Here is a 24,408-nt window from a genome sequence, read left to right on the forward strand (position 1 = left end):
ATAGCTGGAGCCTGGGGGGTTGAGGCTGTAGTAAGCCATCATCATACCACTGATCTCCAGCCTGGGTGACAGAATGAGGTTGCCTCAAAAAAAAAAGTGGGGAGGCGGGGGGTTTCATAGCCTAACACAGGGGTCTTTCTTTTCTATTACAAATGTCACAACTATAATATCTAGTAAGCCACCAATTCACTCTAAATCTGTTACTATCTATCTATTACTTTGGAGCAGTCACTTCATTTTTCTGAATCTCAACTTCCTCATCTGTAAAATGATAGAACTTTTTGTGATCTATAATCTGTACTGTCCTATACAGGAACCATGCCACATAGGATGACTAAGCATTGGAAATGTGACTCATATAACTTAAGAATTTGTTTTTTCTTTTTTTTTTTAGACGGAGTCTCACTCTGTTGCCCAGGCTGGAGTGCAGTGGCATGACCTCGGCTCGTTGCAACCTCCGCCTCCCGGGTTCAAGCGATGCTCCTGCCTCAGCCTCCTGAGTAGCTGGGATTACAGGCGCCCACCTCCACACACGGCAATTTTTTTTGTATTTTTAGTAGAGACGGGGTTTCACCATGTTGGCCAGGCTGGTTTTGAACTCTTGACCTCAAGTGATCCGCCCACCTCAGCCTCCCAAAGTGCTAGGATTACAGGCGTGAGCCATGGTGCCCAGCCAAGAATTTTTTTTAATTTAATTTAAATGGCTACATTTGGTTAGTGGTTATCCCATTGGACACTGTGGGACTATAGGAACATTAAATATCCTTCTAATTCTAAAATTCAATCATTTCCAATTTCCAACATTTAAAAAAATTTCTTTTCTCCCTAAAATTGAGTAAATAAATGAACCTAATAATATATAACACAATCACGCAGAAAAAAAATGATTCCAGTAATTTTTAAATATAATAGTATCAAAATTGACAAACGTTTTCAGTTAGGAGCCAGGCAGAAAATATTTTAGGCTTTACAGGCCATAAGATCTCTGGTATAACTGCTTAATTCTACCTCTGTAGCATGAAAGCAGCCATAAACAATATGTAAATGCATGAGAATGGCTGTATTCTAAATTCAGATACTGAAGTCTGAATTTCATGTAATTTTCATGGGTCATGAAATATTTTTTATTTTTTTTAAAGAACTTAAAAACTTAAAAAGCATTCTTAGTTCACAGGCCATACAGAAAAGGTGGTGGTCAGATTTGACCCACAGGCCACAGTTTGCTAACCACAGCAGAATACACTGAAGATAAATCAAAAGAAATATAAAAAACTCCGAACTTTATAAAGTTTGTTGTTGACAGTGTCTTGACGCAACATTCTGAAACTATTTTGTGTGTATTACAGGATTGAACAAATGAATAAATATTGATATTGTTGAGAACCAGGAGTCTGGCTACAGGAGACAAGAGGTCATATATGGCATCAGAGATGGTTGCAGTACTGGATGAGAATTAGAGGTACTGGTTAATCTCATGTTTAAAAAATTATCCATTAGAACCTAGAAGTCAAAATACTTCAATAACACTGAATATACTTAATCCACTATATACTATTCCCCAGTAAAAGAAATTAGGACTCTGGAGAAAAAAGGCTGATTTCAGAGCTGGAGCAAGGAAAATACAAGGTGAGGCTAAATGTCTTGTACCGGTAAGTAAGTAAGTAAGCCCTCAAAATCTAAATGAGGACTAGTCAAAGAACAAGAGAAGCAGTTTAAAGAAACTGCTACCAGGAAATATGGAACAACTTAAGTTCCAAAATAAATAATAATAATAGATTATAATACTCTGAATAAAAATCTGTAAGTACAACCTGATGCTAATGTTTTTAAGTGAGGGAAAGGAATAACTCTTTTTTTTTTTTTTTTTTTTTTTTTTTGAGACGGAGTCCCGCTCTGTCACCCAGGCTGGAGTGCAGTGGCCGGATCTCAGCTCACTGCAAGCTCCGCCTCCCGGGTTCACGCCATTCTCCTGCCTCAGCCTCCCGAGTAGCTGGGACTGTAGGCGCCCGCCACCTCGCCCGGCTAGTTTTTTGTATTTTTTAGTAGAGATGGGGTTTCACCATGTTAGCCAGGATGGTCTCGATCTCCTGACCTCGTGATCCGCCCGTCTCGGCCTCCCAAAGTGCTGGGATTACAGGCGTGAGCCACCGCGCCCGGCCAACTCTTTTTTTAATAATAATATCGAATGATAAATATAGAAGGAATAACAGAAATAGAAAAATGCCATTTTATAATTACTATAACTGATTCAGGCAAGACTTAACAAATGCTAAAATCATTGGGTGAGAGTTATTGGGTAACAAGATACATACTCCAAAAGTATCACCCCATAGATTACTTATTAATTACAAAGGGGAAACGATATCTTTACAATGGAGAAATCTGTCATATACCACCTTAACCAAATAATCAAATTTAACCAAAACTGATATCACAGACACCCTCATGTCATATACTGAGAACATAACACCTTATGTAGTATTCTTGCCAAAAATGTTAAACTTGCATCTAGTGATGAAATAAATAAAATTAAAACAATGAGACAAATCCAAATTGAGGAACATTCTAAAAAACCATTTGCCTGGATTCTTCGAAAATGTGAGGAGCAGATGTAAAAGGATGGCGGAGCATTGTAGATTTAAAAAGATAAAGCAACCTACTGCAATGTGTAGTTCTTGATCCAATCATGAATTTGGCAGGGGTAGGGTAGAAAGTATAAAGGACTTGCTTGAACAATTGGAGAAATTTGGAATACAGACTAAATTTTAGATAACAGTATTGTGTCAATGCTAAATTTCCAGAGTGTGATCATGTTACACAGAAGAACATGTTTATTACCAAAAGATGTATGATTACATGCTGAAACATTTGGGTAAAGTGTTATGATCATGGTATCTGCAATCCTCAAATAGTTCAGAAATTTTCAAAGTACATATACAAAGAGAGAGCAAGAAAGCAAAGTATCAATTAATGAATCTATGCAAGAGTATATAGACGTTCAATATACCATTCTTACTACTTTTCCATAGGCATGACATTATTCAAAATAAAAAGTTGTGAGGAAAGAGTGAAAAAATAATTATTTCAGTCAGGGGTGGTGGCTCATGCCTGTAATCCCAGCACTTTATAAGGCCAGGGAGGGCAGAGCTCGAGTCCAGGAATTTAAAACCAGCCTGGGCAACATGGTGAAGTCTCGTCTCTACAAAAAATACAAAAAATTAGCCAGGAGTGGTGGTGAGTGTCTGTGGTCCCAACTACCCAGGAGGTTGAGGTGGGAGGATCACTTGAGCCTGGGAAATCAAGACTGCAGCAAGCCAAGATCACACCACTGCACTCCCACTGGGCCACAAAGAGAGACCTTGTCTCAAAAATAAAAAAGAAAAAAATCATTTCAAATTCTGCTTTTATACTTAACAAATGCATACACAATAAAACCAGTTATAAAAAATCACCAAGCAATTAGCCACCTAAAAAGTTTTCTTCATAGCTTTTTTTTTTTTTTTTTGAGATGGAGTCTCACTCTGTTGCCCAGGCTGGAGTGCAGTGGCGTGATCTCGGCTCACTGCAAGCTCCGCCTCCCAGGTTCACGACATTCTCCTGCCTCAGCCTCCCGAGCAGCTGGGACTATAGGTGCCTGCAACCACGCCTGGCTAATATTTTGTATTTTCAGTAGAGACGGGGTTTCACTGTGTTAGCCAGGATGGTCTCGATCTCCTGACCTCGTGATCTGCCCGCCTCGGCCTCCCAAAGTGCTGGGATACAGGTGTGAGCACAGAGCACAGCCGATAATTCTTTGCACTTATTTGAAATGGAATATTCCCAACTGGACCATCTGCTTTACTACAAACTTAGTTTATTACACAATGTTTTGTACGTAACTATAAATTCAAATGCTGGCAGTGTAAGATAATGGACTAACTTAGCTTATTGTTATAATACTGTATACAAAGAAGGTTCCCTCCAGCTTTGTGAACTGAACTTGGCAACAGAATGGGCCAGATTCCCTTAGGATAGTGCTACCAAAACTACGAACTATAAAACTGATACCCTGTAGAAGGGAAAAAAAATTCAAATGTAGCAACAGGTTTTTCTCTAAAATTTATCTCTCTATACTTATATATACCAAACACATTTATATAGAAGTCATTATGCAACAACTTAAATAAGAAGCTTCTTATTTAAGAAATGGTATACGACAACAAAAAAGTATTCCTGGTAATCACGTGCAAAATCAATCATCTGAACATGAATGCATAACACTGGACCTACACATAGATTCACTGATGTACAGACAGCATTTCCAAAATGTCCTTTGTATGTCCTCTATTCAATTGTGACTGACAAGAATGAAGAATTACAATGTCAAAATAGATTTGATATTCATTAACTATATATTAAATACAGAAATCTAATTTGTGTCATTTCTTGCATCAAATTGATGTACTTAAGGTTTTTCCTTTTTTATTTAACTTAATCTTTTACAACTCACTATATCCTATTTATACATTTCAGCAACTAAAGTACAGTGTGTGCAAGAAAGAAACACACTCCCAGACCCCCTAAGGCCCTACAGAGTTTTCTAAACCTATGCCTTCAGTATACCTGTTTATTCATGTAAGTATGTGAATAGCTAGCTCCCAGTTGCTAGACACAGTGCTAGATGCTAGAGATACAAATATGCACACATCTAGATCTCTGACCTCAAGAAGCTCACAGTCTGCTTAGGGATGGAAACCAAATAATTCAGTGAAATTATTAACTAAAAAAGACATAAATAAATTAATTTAGTGAGTCAAAGAACTACTTTTTTTCCTATCTACAGCTCATTACCTAAGTACTAGAAACATTAGAAGCAGCCAGCTAGTTCTTTCCCTCTCTCCCTCTCCATTTTCTAAATTTCTGTCCTTTGGTCTCCTCCCAATGAGATTCCAACAATAAAGCCAATCTTTCATAAGTGCTACCAGTCAATGAGAATATTTTCATTCTTGTCTAAAAAGAAGCAGTCTTATAGTATATGTGGTATTATATTTAAAGCTTTATTGTTCCTCTCTTCTCCAGCAAAAATTATTTCATTAGTTAGGGGTTTAGTGCATTTTTTTAGAGGGGAAAAAAAAAGAATGCTGGTCTCTAGAGTTTTTATCCTTCCTTCAGAAAGCAACTGTTTCCACTGGTCACAGTAGCTCACATCTATAATCCCAGCACTTTGGGAGGCTGAGGCCAGAGGATCCTTTCAGCCCAGGAGTTCAAGATCAGCCTGGGCAATATGCCACGATCTCGTCTCTTAGGGGGGGAAAAAAAAAGTGGAACACACCCATGGTCCCAGCTACTTGGGAGGCTGAGGTGGGAGGATCGCCTGAGGCTGGGAGGTTGAGGCCGCAATGCGCTGTGAGCATGCTACTGCACTCTAGCTAAGGAGACAGAGCAAGACCCTGTCTCTAAAATAAATACATATAAATTACTCTAGTTACATCAGAATTAGCAGAGTATTTATAACTAAAGGCTTAAATCAAGTGTCCATGTGTTAGGCAATTAGATAAATGTTCCTCTTTACTTTTCCCTAACCCTTCCCATGTTCAACATATCTATTAAGTACCTCACATTGTGCCAGACAGGAAGAAGCGACATGAATATATCAACAAACAAAACAAGATAAAGGTCCTTGCCCTCATGGAGCTTCTATTCTAATGAGGAAAGAAAAAAATATATATAGTATAATGTGAGATGTTAAGCAGAGAATATCAGCCATGCAGGAGTAGGAAAGCAATTTTAAATAGCGGGCTCAGGAAAGCCATGGCTGAGAAATTTGCTTTTGAGCAGAGACTTAAAAAGTAAAAGAGTGAGCCATGTGCATACTCCATCTGCCTGGAACACTTGGGAGAAAGGTGGGCGTTCAAGGCAGAAGGAAGAACAAACATGAAGACCTGAAGTAGGAACAAGTCTGCCAGTGCCAAGAACAAAAAGGAGGCCAGTGTGCCTTGAGAAAAATGAAAAAGAAGAGTGGTCAAAGATAAGATCAGAGAGACAGCTGGGTCCACAGACCATGTAGGGCTTTTTTGGCCACAGTAAAAACTTCAGCTTTTACTTTAAGTAAGAATGGAAGCCATTAAAGGATTGTGAGCAAAGGAGCAAGATCATCTCCTTTACCATATAAATACAGTTGACCTTTGAACAATGCAGGGTTTAGGGGCACTGACCCTAACCCATATAACTCTTGACTTCCCCAAAACTTCACTAACAGCCTACTGTTGACCGGAAATCTTACCAATAACAAAGTCAATTAACACATATTTTGTATGTTATATGCATTATATATACTGAATTCTTACCATAGAGCTAAAGAAAATGTTAAGAATCATAACGAAGAGAAAATATATTTACTATTCGTTAAGTGCAAGTGGATCATCACAAAGGTCTTCATCATTCTCACTGTCTTCACATTAAGTAGGCTCCGGAGGGGGAAGAGGAAAGATTGGTCTTGCTGTTTCAGGGTGGCAGAGATGGAAGACGTAGTGGAAGGGGAAGCAGGAGAGGCAGGCACACTCCAAGTAACTTTACAGAAATACATAGTAATTTATGTTGGACTTTTTAAAACTTTCACTTAAAATGTTTATATTATGGTACCAATCCTTCTTCTACGATTTGCTTTAGTTTCAGTGCCCATATCTTAGAAGGGTCCATGTTGTAAAATAAGTTAAAGGCAGTCTTGAATAACTGGAACCCTTCTGCCAGACTGTCTACAGTCAATTTGTTTTCTGGCATTGTTTCTTCTACATCTTCTTGCTTATCATCTGGCACTGGTTTGGAAGCACTCATCTCCATCAAGTCATCTTCCGTTTATTCCTCTGGTGTTGTGTCTAATTAGCTCTTGAATTTCTTCAAGATATATACCTTGAAACCCTTCATCCTCAACATTTTAAAAGTATATATGATATAGACATAGACATAGACATAGATATCCACAATCTCTTTTATGAGTTCCCTGATTGACTCTGTTGTAAATCCTGTGAACTCATGCACAACATCTGGACAAAGTCGTCTGCAGCAGGTATTTACGGTTTCAGGCCTGATGGCTTTCACAGCTTTTTCTAGAACAACAATGGCATCTTCAATAGTGTAATCCTCCAGACTTCCATGGTGTTCTATCAGGGTTCTCTTCCATAATGCTGACAATTCTTTCCATAGAGTATCATGTGTAATGAGCCTTAAAGGTCCTTAGGACTAATCAATCTGGAGTCTGAATTAGAAATGTTGTGTTTGGGAGAACAAGTAGACCACTTCGACACAGGGTTAAACTCACAGGGTTCCGGGCAGCCAAGGGCATTGTCCAACATCAAAAGAACTTCAAAAGGCAATCCCTTACTGGCAAAGTAGTTCCTGACTTCAGGGACAGAGAACACATGAAACCAATCCAGAAAAAGAGTTATTGTTCGGGCCTTCTTGTTATACAACCAATAGACTGGCAGCTGGTCTTTACCTTATCCCATCAAGGATCGGGGATTAGCAGCTTTAAAGATAAGGGCAGTCCTGATCATAAACCTGACTGCATTTGCATAAAACAGTAGAGTTAGCCTATCTTTTCCTGCCTTAAATCTTGGTGCTCACTTCTCTTTTACTAATAAATGTCCTTTGTGGCATTTTTTTTTTTTTTCCCAGAAGAGGGCACCTTCATCTGCATTAAAAACCTCTTAGGCAGATATCTTTTCTCCTCAATGATTTTATTTTTTCTTAGTTTTTGTTGTTGTTGTTGTTGTTTCTGAGATGGAGTCTCGCTCTGTTGCCCAGGCTGGAGTGCAGTGGTGTGATGTTGGCTCACTGCAACCACCACTTCCCAGGTTCAAGCGATTTTCCTGCCTCAGCATCCTGAGTAGCTGAGATTACAGGCACACACCACCATGCCTGGCTAATTTTTGTATTTTTAGTACACGGGGTTTCACCTTGTTGGGCAGACTGGTCTCAAACTCCTGACCTCATGATCTGCCGACCTCGGCCTCCCAAAGTGCTGGGATATAGGCATGAGCCACCGTGCCTGGTTCTCAATGATTTTCTTAAGGGTGCCTACGAACTCATCTGTTGCCTCTTGGTTGGCAGAAGCTGCTTCTCCTGTAATCCTGACATTTTTTAAGCCAAACTTTCTAAAACTATCAAACCATCCTTGGATGGCATTAAATTCTCAAACTTTAGATCCTTCACCTTTCTTTTGCTTTAAGTCATTGTATGACTTTGCTTTTACTCAAATCATATTAGAGTCTATAAGTGTGCCTTTCTAATAGCTATCCTGCACCCACATAAAAGCTGCATTTTCATGTGAGATAAAAAGGTATTTCACAAAAAGTGCAAGATTTTTGTACCTGCTGGTGTAGCTATAGCAACAGCTTCACAGATTTCTTAAAAAAAAAAAAAAAAAAAGAGGTCTTTATCCTGGATTCATTTCTCTTGAAATGGCAAGCAACCAAAGCTGCAGACCACAATCTATGCTACATATCAAGCCATTCAACTTTTTCTTGTAATGTTGTGACATTTCTCTCCTTGGGAGCACTTCCAGCATCACTAGTTGCACTTCATATGGGTTCCATGGTGTTATTCAAGGTTTATGATATTGCACTACACATGATGAAACATATGCTGAAAAATACTTAATAACCACAAAAGATCACTTTTTATTGTGATAGGCAATTAACTGGAGAGACAAACTACTCATGTGGAGATGATTAGCATCATATGGCATTTTAAATGGATACTTCCAACACTTGCACTCACTAGAAATAGAGGTGGCTATTAAATTATTACAGTAATACATTATGAAGATAGTTAATTGTATGCAGTTGATTTAATACTGCATCTTTATGTTTATTCACATTTCTCTCAACTGCAAATGATGCCATGTATGGTCTGTGTGAGTTTTGTTAAATTTTAACATTTTATAGAAGATTTGTGTATATTTTATGGTAGTAAATAAACTAGTATCTATTATGTATTCATGACATATCTAATTTTTCCTTTTTAGTTTCTTTTTTTTTTTTTTTTTTTTTTGAGACAGAGGCTTGCTCTGTCGCCCAGCTGGAGTGCCATGGCATGATCCTGGCTCACTGCAACCTCCGCCTCCTGGGTTCAAGTGATTCTCCTGCCTCAGCTCCTGAGTAGCTGAGATTACAGGCGTGCGCTACCACATCCAGCTAGTTTTTGTATTTTTAGTAGAGGCAGCATTTCACCATGTTAGTTAGGCTGGTCTTGAACTCCTGACCTTATGATCCGCCTGCTTCAGCCTCCCAAAGAGCTGGGATTACAGGCGTGAGCCACCGCGCCCAGTCAGTTTTTTTTCTTAATTGAAAAAATGTCTTGATATTTTTAGGCTATATAGTTCATCTGTTTTTTTCAAACTGTCCCAAACCTCCAAAAAAATTTCCGATATATTTATTGAAAAAAAAATCCATGTATAAGTGGACCCACACAGTTCAAATCCATGTTTTCAAGCATCGGCTGTATATGCATTTTCAACTTGTAGCAGTTTCCATTAATATGCCAGTTACAGAAACTTAGAATGAACAGAAAACCAGTTAGTATCTATGATATTATAAATTAGTAAGAAAAAACTATTCGCCCTAGCAGATAAATGAACACAGAATTTGAAGAATATAAGCAATAAATGAAATAAACATGAAAAAATGTTCAACTACATTATCACTAAAAAGAAATACAAAAGAAAACAAAGTACCACTTCTTTCCATTGCTAGGGAATTTGGTGGTTCAGATCTACAATCCTGTAACTGAGATCTCTAGCTTCAAAACACTTTCAGAAGTGTTTTGAATTTCAGAGTATCTGGGACATAGACAGGTGATATGGCACAGATGCCTTACATTAAGTAATGTTCTTGGTTCTAGGGCAGCACCCTGTATTCAACCATACTGCTATTTAAAATTTCTTTAAGGGCCAGGCACGGTGGCTCATGCCTGTAATCCCAGCTCTTTGTGAGGCCGAGGTGGGTGGATCACTTGAGGTCAAGAGTTTGAGACCAGTCTGGCCAACACAGTGAAACCCCATCTCTACCAAAAATATAAAAAATTAGCTGGGTGTGGTGGCGTGAGCCTGTAATCCCAGCTACTTGGGAGGCTGAGGCAGGAGAATCACTTGAACCCAGAAGGCAAAGGTTGCAGTGAACCTAAATCATGGCACTGCACTCCAGCCTGGGCAACAGAGCGAGACTCCATTTCCAATAAATAAATAAATAAATAAATAAATAAATAAATAAAATTTCTTCAGAGAATCTGAAGAATGTACACTGTAAGTGGAATAAATGAGACTAAGTAGCCTCATCTCAGTATAGGTCAAGTTTGGTTGCCAAATTAGTTAACAAAACTTTTGGGTTTTTTAGGCATATGGGAATTTCAGAATTGCATATAACACACAGTTGGTTATAAAATTATTTTTGTAAACAATTATAACACAGATCAAAAGCAATAAAAATAGCCAGATACAAAGTGAGTCACAGTATCAGAATTACCTAAGAGAACTTTTTCAAATCACGATCCTTCCCAATGAAGACATTCCATTTTCCCTAGTAGCTTCTTGTAGTAAGCCATTATAACTGACTGCAATTTGTGCTAGGCTGGAAACAGTAAGATATATTAGAAATATTTTCCTTATTTCAATGCAAATAAAACAATTTGGAAGTCCTTGGCATTTGTAATGATATTTTGCTTTCATGAACAAGATGTATCTAAAAAAGAAACAGACAAAAAGAATATTACCTTAAAAACTGATATTTCCCAAATAACTTTAATCCCCTTGGAAAACTCCTTCATTTTATTTTATAGAGAGATGGAGAGATAAAAGAATTCTGATCAGACATGAATCACTCTGGCTACAGCGTAAAGCAGATCATAAAGGGCAAAACTATAGCAAACTGCCCTTAAAAAGACTACTACAAGAGTCCAGACAAAGCATAATGGACTTATAACAATTAACATCAAGAAAATTTTAAATCATCCCAAATAATTTCAGAAGTTTTGCCAAGTTTCACACTGACAAACTAAAACTCAAGGGGTTGATAGGGCTACAATCGGGAAAATTAGGGGAGAAGAGGGAAACTCGCTAATGATGATGAGAGGCAATACAGACAGGCAGTTAGAAAATAGTATCCAGAGCTTATAGTACCAAGCAATAAGTAGTGATCCAGGCAAGCAGGTCCTTAGCATCATAGAGGTCAGATAAGCAGGTGGTATCCCAGCAATCAGGGAAAAACACAACAAGGAAACATGGCAGCAGGCAACGCTTACAGCAGATAGCAGAGAGCTCCAGCTACAAGACTGGAGTCCAGGAACTTAAATATAGGACATTGTTAACACAGAAAACCAGGACAGAGCAGAACAGATACAGATCTGCACTCAAATAAACCTACTTTTATTTATGTATTTATTTATTTATTTTCAGACAATAAGGATTTATATGTCTCACAATTCCCTGGCCAGGAATTGGGTAAAAGCTAGATTAGGCAGCTCTTCTGCTTCACTGGATGTCATCTGGCATCATTTGGGATCATTCACTCATCTACATTCAGTTGATGGCAGGGCTGGGCTGAAAAGTCCAAGAAGGCATCACTCTCATGTGTCCTCACTGAAGTACTCATCCACATGGCCTTCTTGTCTCTCCTGTGAGAGTTTGGGCTTCCTCACAGCATGGGAGTCTCAAGGTTGTCAAACTTGTTACACGGTAACTGGTTTCTATTGAGTAAAAGCATGAACTGACAAGACTTTTAAAAGCCTGCAGTCCCAGTTCCTCTGGAGGCTGAGGCAGGAGAATCGCTTGAACCCAGGAGCTAGCGGTTGCAGTGAGCAGAGAGAGCGCCACTGCACTCCAGCCTGGGTGACAGAGCGCGACTCAGTCTCAAAAAAAAAAAAAAAGAAAATTAGGCCCTTTAGATGCAGAAAAGTCAGGCAGGTCACTAATGCAAAAATGCCTCAGGGAGCACTAGTTCATACAGAAAGAGGTGAAAGGAAATGGGTTACGTAAGTAAAGGGGTCTAAAACTTAAAGTTTAAATACTTAGAATTAGTTAGCTTAATAGTATATCTATACAATAGAACATACTACTAAATTTTGTTAAAAAGAAGAAGAAAAAAGGGACAGCTCTTTATATGCTAAAGTCAAATGATCTCCAAGGTATATTTTAAATTTAAAAATTATGGTACAAAGCATTATGTAGTAAATACCTTCTACATAAAAAGGTAGGGGGAAAACAGTAATCTTTCTATTTGTTTCTATTTGCATAAATACCATAGAATATACAAAAAATAAAAGTAGTCACCTATACAGAACAGGAAAGAGAAGGAGTGGTATCAAGACTTCTCATATGCCTTTTTATATTATTTTGAAACTTGAACCACGTAGCCATATTGCCAATTCAAATAGGAAAATACAACTTAAATACAATTTTAAAAGTCTGAGAATCACGGTAATATACACTGCTGTATTAATTAAACATTGACTTATCTGTACTTACTTTGCTGTAGACTAACATAGTTATCTATGACTTATCTGTACCATTTCTAGCTATATACTAGATTTCAAGTTCCTCTGAAGAACGAACAATACTCTTGATGATAAAGAGCATGTCTTATTCAATTCTGTATCCCCACAGCCAAGCACAGTGCCTGGTACCTAGCTGGTGCTCAAAGAATACATTAAATCTGCCCTGGACTGGCTTTCCCTCTAAAGTCGCCTCCAATTCTGGACGTAATTTTTAATTGTATTGCTGGTGACTCGTCTATATACAAGAATATACTTAGAATTCGTGTTTGCATAAAAATGAGCAAAGAGAAGCTCTTAACACAACTGTATAACAAAAACACAAGATACAAATATAACTAAAAATAAAATAAACAATGACCCTTGGATTACTCCAAAGACCTATCAAAAGATGGCATTTAAAATGGGAGCAGGCAGCTATCCTAGATACCTACCAAAGTTCACTCAGGGCATTTTTTTGATAGTAGGTGTTGCTATATAGTTTTGCTTACCCAACTTTAAAATAATCACTACAGTTTCCTTCTCTTAATCCCAACAAATGTTAAGGTGTATGTAACCCTTGAAACACAAAGGTATTTTTCTCGATGCTGTCCCCTATTCTTCCATGACCTGAGGTCTCTTATCTATGGCCAGACTTCTCGAAGAGCTGTCTCATCTATATTCATTGTACACGTGGTTTCCTCAATTTAGTTTATCACACCCTTCTACTATAACTCTTCTGCTAAAGCAACAAACCTCAAACTAGTACACCTCAGAAGAGCCTTAGCATTTCAGTCGATTTTTCCAGGCTACTACCTCCTGGCTCCCCACTCCCCCTTTTAACAATCTGTAAGGTCTTAGATGAGACCTGGGGAGTTCAAATTTTTCATTAGTATCTGCATAATTCTGATACAGGCAGCTTGCCTGAACACACTGGAAAAACCAAATAGCTAAGATTATCAATAACTTTCCAATAGTCAAATTCAAAGCCTTTTGGTCTTCTCTTTTTCTCTCAGCAGCATGACAGCTTCATGAAATTCCTTACTTCATCATCATCTAACACAACCACACTCTTCTCTCTCACAACCTTTCTATCAGTCCTCTTCACTGGCTTCTTGATTTCCGAGAGTCCTTAATCTTTCAATGATGGTAGTTAGGAGCTCTGTCAGCGTGCCTCTCCCTAACTTTATATATACTTCATAAGCAGTGACAGTCACACCCATTGCTTCAGCTACCATCTACACAACCTTAAATCCTGCCACTTTGGATTCCACAGATAGAGGCTATGCAGTACAGGAGAGAAAAGATGTTTCAGTATCAGACGAATCTGAATGCAAAATATTTACTCAGCTATTTACACAGTAACATGCCTAAAGACACACACCTTTTTGAATTTCAGCTCTGTTCTCCTTTTAAAACTAGGAATGGCACCTTTCTAACAAATTTCTGTCCTGATTAAATAAGGGGGGAAAAAAAGATTAAATGAGAAGTTCTCATTACCACATGGACCTGACAGCATGCCCTGAGGACCCCATGCCACAGGCCTTAGAGGTGGCAAGCAAGGAGAAAGGAGATAACTAATGTGGGGTCAGAAGACTGGCACATACAAGGGGATTGAGCAGATAAGTAAATACACTGAGGAGATAACAGGAACCAATTTCTCACTGCTGGAGAAGAGATTTACAAATACAGAAAGGGAAAAGGCTAGACGAATCCTGAGATGTTAGATTGGAATTGGTTGTATCAGTGTGAACTTTTTTTTTTTTTTTTTAAGATGGTAGTCTTGGTCTGTCCCCCAGGCTGGAGTGCAGTGGTGCGATCTCGGCTCACTGCAAGCTCCGCATCTCCCCACCCCCGCCCAGTTCACGCCATTCTCCTGCCTCAGCCTCCCGAGCAGCTGGGACTACAGGTGCCCGCCACCACGCCCAGCTAATTTTTTTGTATTTTTAGTAGAGATGGGGTTTCACCATGTTAGCCAGGATGGTCTCGATCTCCTGACCTCGTGATCCGCCCGCCTCAGCCTCCCAAAGTGCTGGGATTACAGGCTTGAGCCACCGTGCCTGGCCCAGGGTGAACTTTTAAAATACCTCTACATAGGCATAGAAACAGATTCAGATGTGTGCATACATCTATGCAATTCCTAGCTCTATCCCCCTAAAAGTGATGACATACCAGCAGAAATGAACACAGTAAACACTCGGATCTCAGTTCCTAAATAGCACCTCTACTTAAAAAAAAAAAAAAAAAAAATCTGGATTCCTTGGAAAAACAAACTATTTCAGAGCTGTGATTGGAGATTATTAAGATCATCTGGAACATCTTGTTAGGCCAGAATGTAAGGAAATACACCAAGGAGGGGGACAGGTCAAGGAGATAGGGGAGCCAACTTAAAGGCCAAATTTGGGACAATTTGACCAACAAAATCAAATTTTAAAATGACAGTAACTAATAAAAACCACTAAACAGAAACAAATCCAGGAGAATATATCGATATAAATGAATGAATAAATAAATGTATGGAGAAGAAGGGGGAAATCTCTGTCAGTAGAATATGAACTAATAAATGTAGGCCACAGCTTTCACAGTTGTGGCTGATTCAGGTAGCAGTCATCAGACCTGAAGGCTGGTGGTTAGCACCTTCAGCTCTATTGACACACTCCTAGATATCTTCTCACATGAGAATTCTCAATTACAAAAGGAAAAAACGGTAACTTCACAGTAGAGAAACCCAGCAGACTTGAATTTAACAGATGTTCAAAGTTAAACATCGCTGGTAGCAGGACTATACAGCACATTTCCTAGTGATGTACTAAGAATATCACAACATTATTTCTATGGCATTCTTGCCAACAATGCACTCGGTCTGCACATGAGGAACCACTGGATGAACTTAAGTTGAGGAAAACATGTTACAGAAAAAAAGGACTCCACTCGTTAAAACTGTCAAGGTCATAAAGGACAGGGAAATATTAAGGAACCATTCCAAACTGATGGGAGACTAAAAGATGTGACAATCAAATGCAATGTGTGAACCTGAATTGGATGCTGGACCAAAAAGAAACGAGACACACTACTGGGATAGCTGGAAAAATTTGAATGGCATCTAGGGACCTGAAGGTAGTGCTGCCTGATTTCGCAGTTATGTAGGAAACTGTCCTGTTTTCTAAATACACACTAAAATATTTAGGAGTGATAGGCATCATGTCTGCAACTTGCTCTCAAATAATTCAGAAAAAAGTCAAATGAAACTAGAAATGGTGCATTCCCCTGAAATGGAGAAATAAGGATTAAAATGTAGGACCAGAAATGAGAGATGATGAGGTTGTTTCACTGAAATTTGAGGATCCAATTAGATATAGTAGAAAAAGGGAAAGGGTTGAAGACAATTCCAAGGTTACCCCTTGGGGCATCCTGAAAAGAAGGCCTTACTGAGCCAAGCACTAGATGTTCCAGGCTCATTCTGTGTTGTGTATACACATGATACATAGCTAGTACAATGTTAAAAATTAGTTTAAGGCGATTTGGGAGCTCTTTGTTGTACTTTTCTTGAGATTTCTCATTAGGTTTGAAATTATTTTAAAATGTTAAATAAGAACTCATGACAACCATGACAACTTCACTGTCTAGCAAAATACCTGGCTCACTGGAAGCGCTCAATAAAAATCATCTGGCTTTCCCTCGCTAAAGAAGGGAAGTTGCTAAAGAAGAAATCTTAGCATTATCTTCAACTCTTCCCCCACAATGTCCAAATGGACTCTCAGGTCTAATGAAACTACTCAGTTTTCAGTTCTAATCTATATTACCCTATTTCTGGTTCCTATCATCCCTCCCGTGGACCACTGCAACAGCATCTGGTCTCTTTGGTCTCTCTGCTCCATTTCTAACCTCATCATCCTTGCATTATCCTTGTATCTTTGCATCATTATCTAGAAGTCACGAATTACCTTTCAAAACCCGCATCTAATCTTATCATTCCTTATTTAAATACCTCTAATTGTTCCCGAATGTTAATGCTGATTTCTCAAGAGGCAGACTAAATGCATGTTTAGGGCACCAGTAACGCAAGGGCACCAAAAAGATATTTCACACATACACACACACATACACGCACACGCACATGCACACACAACAGTGAAGTGGGGGAGGCAGCGGGTAAAGGGAGAGAAAAAGAGGCAGAAAGACGAGGGACTCTGACTTAAGAATTCTCAAGTTTACCTTAAGCTTACTTTAGGATTTGATATTTATTTCTGATTACACAGTGTATGCCAAGGGTGAGTGGGTACCATAAACTTTCCAATACTTACAGTCTCTTAAACAGTGGTTTTCCCAATCCTTTTCCCAACTTGGCAACAAAGAAAATAATAATTTCTTAGCACACTGGGATAAGCCACGAAGGCTATTCAAAGCCAAAAGAAACCATCCTGGGGCGGGGTGGGGAAGGGGATCTGATATGCCCAGGTCCCATAAACAAGGGTATCTTGCTCTCTGAAACACTGGTAAACCATTCATGGCACACCAGTTAGGAAGCTCTATTTTAAAGGTCTTAAAATGATCCCACTCATTGCCCAAACACAAGGACCCCCACAAGGCTTCATTTCCCACTGCAATCAACACACATGCGTGCGCACGAGCACACACACACACACACGCACGCACGCACACGCACACGCAGAGATTCACACACAGGAACAGACAACCACACCCACCCAGAGACAGACAGACATATCCAACAAGACAACTTACATTTCTCCAAACACAACACACATCCGTTCATACTTGACTTTTTGTACATGCTGTTCTCTCTACCCAGATCAATTCCAAATGATCCTTCAAGACCATATTCAAATGCCACTTCTCTTTTCCCCAGATCTTATTACACTGTCACTATGAATTGTAATTGTTTGTTGACATGTGTTACCATCCTAGAATGTGAGCTCAAGGACAAAAATCATGTCTTATTTACCTTTATACCATTGCTCCCACTACAATTGGCATTTCAAATGTTTGCTTAACTAACATATAAAGGAATGTTCACCATCATCCCCAAATAAATTTTCAAATTACATTAATTAAAACAATGAAATACAATTATACAATTAGGATTTTTTCTTCCCAAAACAAGGACACCCACTGTAGGTACTTTTGTAAGAGAGAGATCTGGCATAGAAATATTCATGACACTTGACCATTATCCCAGTCCTAGGGTTTTAAACTGAGGAAATAAACAAAAAACCGGTTAACAAAAGGTAAATGTCTAAATCAGTCATGGTATATCACCTGAATGTTTAATTACTTAAATTATATTCATTGACCTTGGCGGCTTTGGGTAGCTAAAATAAATAAATAAATAAATAATATTCATGAAGATGGGAATAGAAAAATGAAAAAAAAATACCAACTATCACTTATTGATCATCTCTTCTATTTAAAGCACAATGCTAGATGCCTTACATATATTATCTTAATCCTCACAACAATTCAAGGCCAACTGACTCAGAAATTATATAATTTGTACAAGGTTTTTGAGGCTAGACTCCAAACCAGATTTGACTCCAAAGTCTATGATCTTTTCCCTACATTGCACAGTCTCTACTACACAATGTTCCCAATATATTCATCTCAAAATTCTATCTCGACCACACAACTTTATTTTATAAATATGAACAATTATCTGCAAGGAAACAAAAAAAATATATTATGGTGGTGACCAAGGGTAAATGTTGTTACAGTATTTATCTTTTTAAAGAATTAGCAACTTTTAAAAGCAGTATTGTTGAAAAATAGACTAAATTCATAAGGCAATAAAGAAACAATTCTTATTTTAATTTTTTTAACCTAAGAAAATTAAGGAAACAGAGTAGGTAACGTAAAAATTTAAGCAGGAAAAAAAAAAAAAAGCTTAAGAAGGATGTATTAAACTATATCTAAACAAACATGTTAACCTTAGGGTACCTATTACCAGGATTCATTAACTGATCCTTGTGAGTGGATTAAGCAGCATTCTTCCAGAAACAGGTGAATTTTGAAAAAGGTTTAAAGAGGTGGCATATGAACTGGAGAAGGCGATGTTTAAATTAAGGAAACGAGGACAAAGGAAAAAACAAGGCTATTTTCTTTTTAAGCAAGTATGAGAAACAAGGTTAATGAGATGAAGTTGGTAGAAAGTCTTCAAGGTGAAGCAGGTAAATTTGTAATTAATTTGATAAGTACCAGGGAACTCCTATATATTTTTAAATGGGAAGGTGGCGTGTTAAAATATGACCTTTAAAGATTCAAACTTTGTTCCATCATAAAGTACTGCCTTGAGTTACACAATGTTTTTGCCAAACAAATGGGGAGGTGGGGAATAATCCACTACCCTTTATGTGTGCTTTATACATACTCTTCTCAAAAAGAGAAACTGACTAAATAAAAATCTTTAGGTAATGGGTGAGCATACTGGGGAGGGGGATCCTTTCAGATACAATGCTTGTGAATATTAAATGCTACTGTATGTTTTAATAAGAATCACAGAACTTTAAGCAAGAAGGAACCTTGGAGATAATCTTTCAGTGGCAACCCCTTCATTTTCACACCAGATTAAATTGAAGCTCAGAACTAAATAACTTGCCTAATGCCATATATAAATAAACTAGTGCAAGATTAAATACTAGAACTCAGATTTTCTAAGCAGGAAGACCTAAAGCTATGCTGTCCAATACTACAGATACCAGCCACATCTGGCTATAAATTTAAATTGATTAAAATTAAATACAATTTTAAATTTAGTTTCTCAGACACACTCATCACACTTTAAGTGCTCCACAGCCACACATGGTTAATGGTTACCATAACTAACAGTGCAAAAAATATTTCTATCATATTTGTCAATTATACTTCAATAAAGTTGAAGGAAAAAAGAATATTTCCATCATTGCAGAACGTTTAATTGGACAGAACTGATCTAAAGAATAGTTTCAGAGAATTCCACTTACTAGAAGTATGAGCCTGGACAAGTTATTTCATTTCCCTTAGCTTCTATTTGGCAGGGAGGGGACAGGATTAATAGTACCTACCTCATAAAGTGTACTTGGTGAGTGGAACATGAAAAGCCCCTTATACGGTATCTGACACTTAACAGACAATAAATACTAACACTCTTCCCTTCTGGATCCTTTTTTCTTTCAACTACTCTATATAACCTCCTTGTTAAAAAACACAAACACAATAACCAATCCAAGTTATCTTCCTCATGATAGTCTATACGATGTAATTTTCATTTTGTACTAATTTATTCAACTACTTGCATCTCTCTTCCAAAGTTTCTACTTAAGAATAATGAAATGAAGAATGAATGTGAGGGAAGATACCTCTAATGAAATGAAAGAGAGTCTAATAAATTTCCCCTCCTCTTTTTCCCCATTCATGCAAAAGGTAAGAAATTATGCTGTTCCTAGACAATGGTACTTTCATATCAATAAAGATGATTCTATGGTATTTCTACATTATACCCTATCTCACCGTCTGTACTACTAATTAAATATTAAATGAAGAGATAACAACGCCTCCTTCCTACAGTACTTTTCTGGCAAACAATAAAAAGGATGTTCGGAATGCTGAGCCAAACTCAAGGCTTCAGAGCTTATTCTAGTAAACTGGCAAATTTAACACATCTGGATTGTGGTACATAAAAAACTTCATAACATGCAATAACCAAGAAAAACAACAAAATTCAACTCAGTTCGTAAACTTCTACCAATAGCTAAATTTTATATAGGAGCAACAATTCATATTTAGCCACAATAACCACTCCTAGCCACAGCAACCACTCCTAGTGAGTTGATCAATTTTGCATTCTAAGAATTTAGGCAGAACTTTTAAACATTTGCCCCTAAACATACACCAAACAAGATTTCCACATATTTTTAGAAAAGTTTTCTTGTTTAAAAGTGGCCATATTAACTCTCAAGCGGAGGCAAAAGTACTCTCGATAACAGACCTCCTTGCAATTCTGTGCTAGTCTCTTACTGCTCCTTAAAGACAACTTAAAAACCATGATCACTGATTCCGCTTTTAGAGTTTGTAAGTCATAAATAAATACTAAACAGATTATGTTTAAAAAACAATACTATTTTAAAAATACAAATCACACTTTAATAACAATCTAACGAAGTCATATAAGTTAAAAAAAAAAGCTGAAAAGTTTTTATTACCATCTCACATAAACTGTATTACTATCTCACTTTATTATACTTTTTTTAAAAGTTAGGCATCTATGCCCAAACTGATTAAATTGAGTATGAGAGATCTATAATTTTTTTTAAAGTCCTTCAACAATAATGAAGTGTACACTGGTCACAGAATAGTTCAAATGAAATTTCCTGAGGCTGCATTCTAAGTACATCCGACCCAGAAAGTATTTTTAGCAAGTATGTTCAATCAATGCTGGTTTTATGCCTAGCCTAAATTAGAAATTGGGTGTTATAAATTTAAAGTAACAATGTTACCAGGGACATTTTAAAAGCTATTTAATTAGAACATAAGAAAAAAACACAAGTTTGACTCAATTCAATACCTACAGCTCCGAAGCTAAGACGTTAGAAAACGGGCAGTAAGAAAATCCCATCCTCATCTATTACTACTTGAGGAACCTATGATTTTCTAACTTAATAAACGTGGACCTACTCAATTAATATTTTTTAAAACTACAAAATAGTGATGCCTCCTTGGATTTTAAAAACCTCTTGCCAAATTTTTAAAACAGACTAGCAAAATCACAAACATTCCCATGTACAAAAAAGACTGTTTCTCTTATAAATCACTCAAGATCATATTATGGGACCGTGCGTGTTTCAATGCAAAATGTAACAAAGATATGTGTACCATAAAAAATGCGAAGAGACATAAAAATTGCTTTTGTGGTAACTGGAGCATAAATTTATTCTGACAAAAAATGGTGATGTCCACAAAATGATCACATTCATGAGCTAGTGAAGAGGTTCTGTACAATACACAAACTTTTGCTTATGAGTTTTTTCTTTAAAAGCAAGCTGAATTTATATTAATCAAATCTAAGATTTAAATGATATATCTAGCTCTATTTCATTAAGCACACTTTAGGCTCTGAACAATACTTTATTTTAAGGCCATCTCCTTCCCCCTTAAAATTGAAAAAAAAATTTTTTTCCTCTGGCACGTTCAAGTTCAGAAAACCAAGATTTAAAAATGCCCTGGTTTTTACTATTCCAGTCTTCTTTCTACTCTAATTGCCTTTTGCAAGTCGGACACATTGGCCTTTTGTTTTTATCTTTCTCCATAAATACGTTTTAAATGTGACCAATCCGCTGTACTCTTTCAACTGGGCCCAAGATCTGGACACAGAAACTTAGTATTACTGAAACCTCTTATGCGAAAAGCAGCTGGCATACTGCAGATGTATAACAAGTTACCCTAGAACAAGCGTTCTGAAAAATCCTACAAATCGTCCTTGTACATACTGATGTCACTACATGATGCAAGCCCAGACATAAAATCTTCCACCCCAAGTTTTGCAGAAACATCCACATATCACCTGTGCAACTGTAAGCTGTTCCATTTTATGGAAACCCTGCGAAATGCATCATTATTTACCTACATCTCAACTTTTTTTTTTTTTTTTTTTTTTTTAGCACAACTACAGATTCCCAAATACAGGTATAGACTGATAGAATCATAACAGGCTTAAAACTTCAATGGTAGGAATAGTTGGCTCATGCAACGTGCAAAAAGCGCTCATATGAGCCAATTAAAAAAAAAAAAAAAGGAATTCTACCAGCAATGGAAAACTTAAGATTCCAAAGCTTTACCTAGAGTTTAGGTACTGGGAAACATTCCATCTCCGCACCTATTCCATCCCTTGTCCCTTCTCTGACCCACAACAGAGATTCCAACTATAACCCCCGCAAGAGCAGAGGTCCCAGGAAGAAAGGAAATAAGGCATTTTTTTTTCCCCTTCCTTTTAAATCATCCTCGTACCTCAGGCTTGCTCTACCTGGCTCACCTCCCAGGAGCCACACATGCAGGTAAGAGCCTCGCGTTCAGCGTGCAGGGCCAAGAGGCCGGCGGGGACCGGAGAACCTCTTACCTTCGTATATCACAGCCGCGTCCTCTCGGCTGGAGAAAAAAAAGCCTCGAGGCCCCGGCGCGCAGGGAAGAAGCGCGTCCGCCGTGCCGCTCCGGGGGGCTACCTCAGCGCCCCCCGAGCAGCCGCCGCCGCAGCGGTCGCGCCACGACCCGGAGCCGCCAGCACCACCTCATGCTGCTGGGCAGCCGCGGGCCGGCGTCGCCAGGGAGGTGGCAGGGAGGCGGGCAGCCGGCGACCTCTCCTACCTCCCTGCGGGGATGAGATAATCCACACCCCCAAAAGTGCGTGGGGGAGGGGGGCCTGGCCCCAATCCTCCGACCCCTCGGCCAAAGCCAAGTCTCTTTCCTCTCCGGCTCAGGCCCAATTCCGGCCCCTGGAACCCAGGAGTCCTGAGAGAACAACGTTGCTGGTGGGGCGCGAGGAGCGGAAAAGCGCGCTGCGCGGCGTGAGCTGGCGGGTAATCCTGGGCAGCGTTTGTGTGTGAGAGTGCAAGAGGAGCTCAGTCACCCCCCTCCTTCTCCACCTCCCTTTCCTCCCCCTCCTCCTCCGCTATCTCTTCCTCCTCCCTCAAGCACACCCCCTCTCCCAGGCCGCAGCATAGCAACCGAACATGGCGGCTGCGCAGGCGCCGCCAGTCAGCGGCCGGGAGCGGCGGCGGCAGCAGCAGGAGGCGATCTCGCGAGAAGCGAGGCTAAAAGCCTGCCCCGCGAGCGCACGGAGGAGAAGTCGCTCCAGTCGGAGCGCGGAGGGACACGCAGGTGCGACAGAGGACGGCGTAGCAGGATTGGGAGGGCGGATTGGAGCGCGGATTGGAGCGCGGATTGGAGCGCGGATTGGAGCGCGGATTGGTTGCTTGGGCTGCGACCCCTGCTGCACCCACTGACCTGAGGGACCGGATAGTGGGACAAGAAGCCTGTGTTAAAAGGGAAAACCAGAGCGCTTGGCAGCAGGTCGCCCCAACCTCAGTGCTCCTAAAGGATATAGGTTTTGGGGGGCAGTTTTGAATCATTTCCTCTCCTAAACATAGGCTCCAAAACAAAGCCTCAGCAACCAACCTTCGTTTATAAAACAAACGTTCGGGGGTGCCTTCTGTGTGCCTGGAACGGTGTGCTTTTTACAATTTAGTTCATTCCAATAACATGAATTTGGTGTTATCACGCCAGGGTTTTTAGCCAGGTGCATTATATTTTATTGGTGATACAAACTTATTGGTAATAGGACAGTTGCCTGCGGGTGATCTCAGCTGAAATGGAGGAAGAAGGGATTTGGGGACCGCCACACTTCCTTTTTGCCCAATTTTTTATTAGTGCCCTTTTCTGTCTCCAGGTGCCTTCTTTGTCCTTCCTTGCTCTTAGCTTGAGCATCCTATCAGAGCCTACCTTTATAAAGACGATCTTTCCAAAACCACTTTCCCCCCAAGCCGACAAAATGACTACAAATCAAGGGAATTTGAACAAATCTGGACAAGATAGAAATTTATATTGACTCACTTCTGCCTCACACCTGTTAGTTTTTCCATTTGAAAAAGACAGCTTGCCCATCCATGTTTCCTGCTTTACTTCTTCACTTGCTTTTCTTCCCAGATCTCTGTTGTAACCAATGCTCATTCATTCCTCCCTAAATATGCATTCCTGCCTGTGACTCGCCATTTTCTGTCTTTGATCATGCCAGTCCCTCTGCTAAAATGCTCTTCACCTCATTGTCATCTGTCAACATCCAGTCATCCTCCAACCAAAGATCATATGAGACTTCCACCAGAAATTGAATGTTTCATATAAATAGAATCATACAATATGTAATTTTTG

The 24,408-nt window shown here is 39.0% G+C and overlaps 1 protein-coding gene across 4 annotated transcripts in view; it reads right to left on the reverse strand.

The window, feature by feature from the left end:
* PTPN4 (protein tyrosine phosphatase non-receptor type 4) overlaps positions 1 to 23,362 on the reverse strand; it is a 240,837-nt gene extending 217,475 nt beyond the window's left edge. Inside the window, exon 1 of one of the 4 annotated variants that reach the window (XM_003909217.4) lies at positions 22,604 to 23,362. The gene's annotated coding sequence lies outside the window, so the exon portion shown is untranslated. Of the gene's footprint in view, positions 1 to 22,494 lie in introns of all 4 variants that reach the window. The other 3 variants (XM_009185052.3, XM_009185053.3, XM_021923517.2) reach the window with 3 other exon arrangements.
* Positions 23,363 to 24,408: the final 1,046 nt, after the last annotated feature.

The sequence above is a fragment of the Papio anubis genome, chromosome 10, assembly GCF_008728515.1.
Source record: "Papio anubis isolate 15944 chromosome 10, Panubis1.0, whole genome shotgun sequence".
Classification (NCBI taxonomy): Eukaryota; Metazoa; Chordata; class Mammalia; order Primates; family Cercopithecidae; genus Papio; species Papio anubis.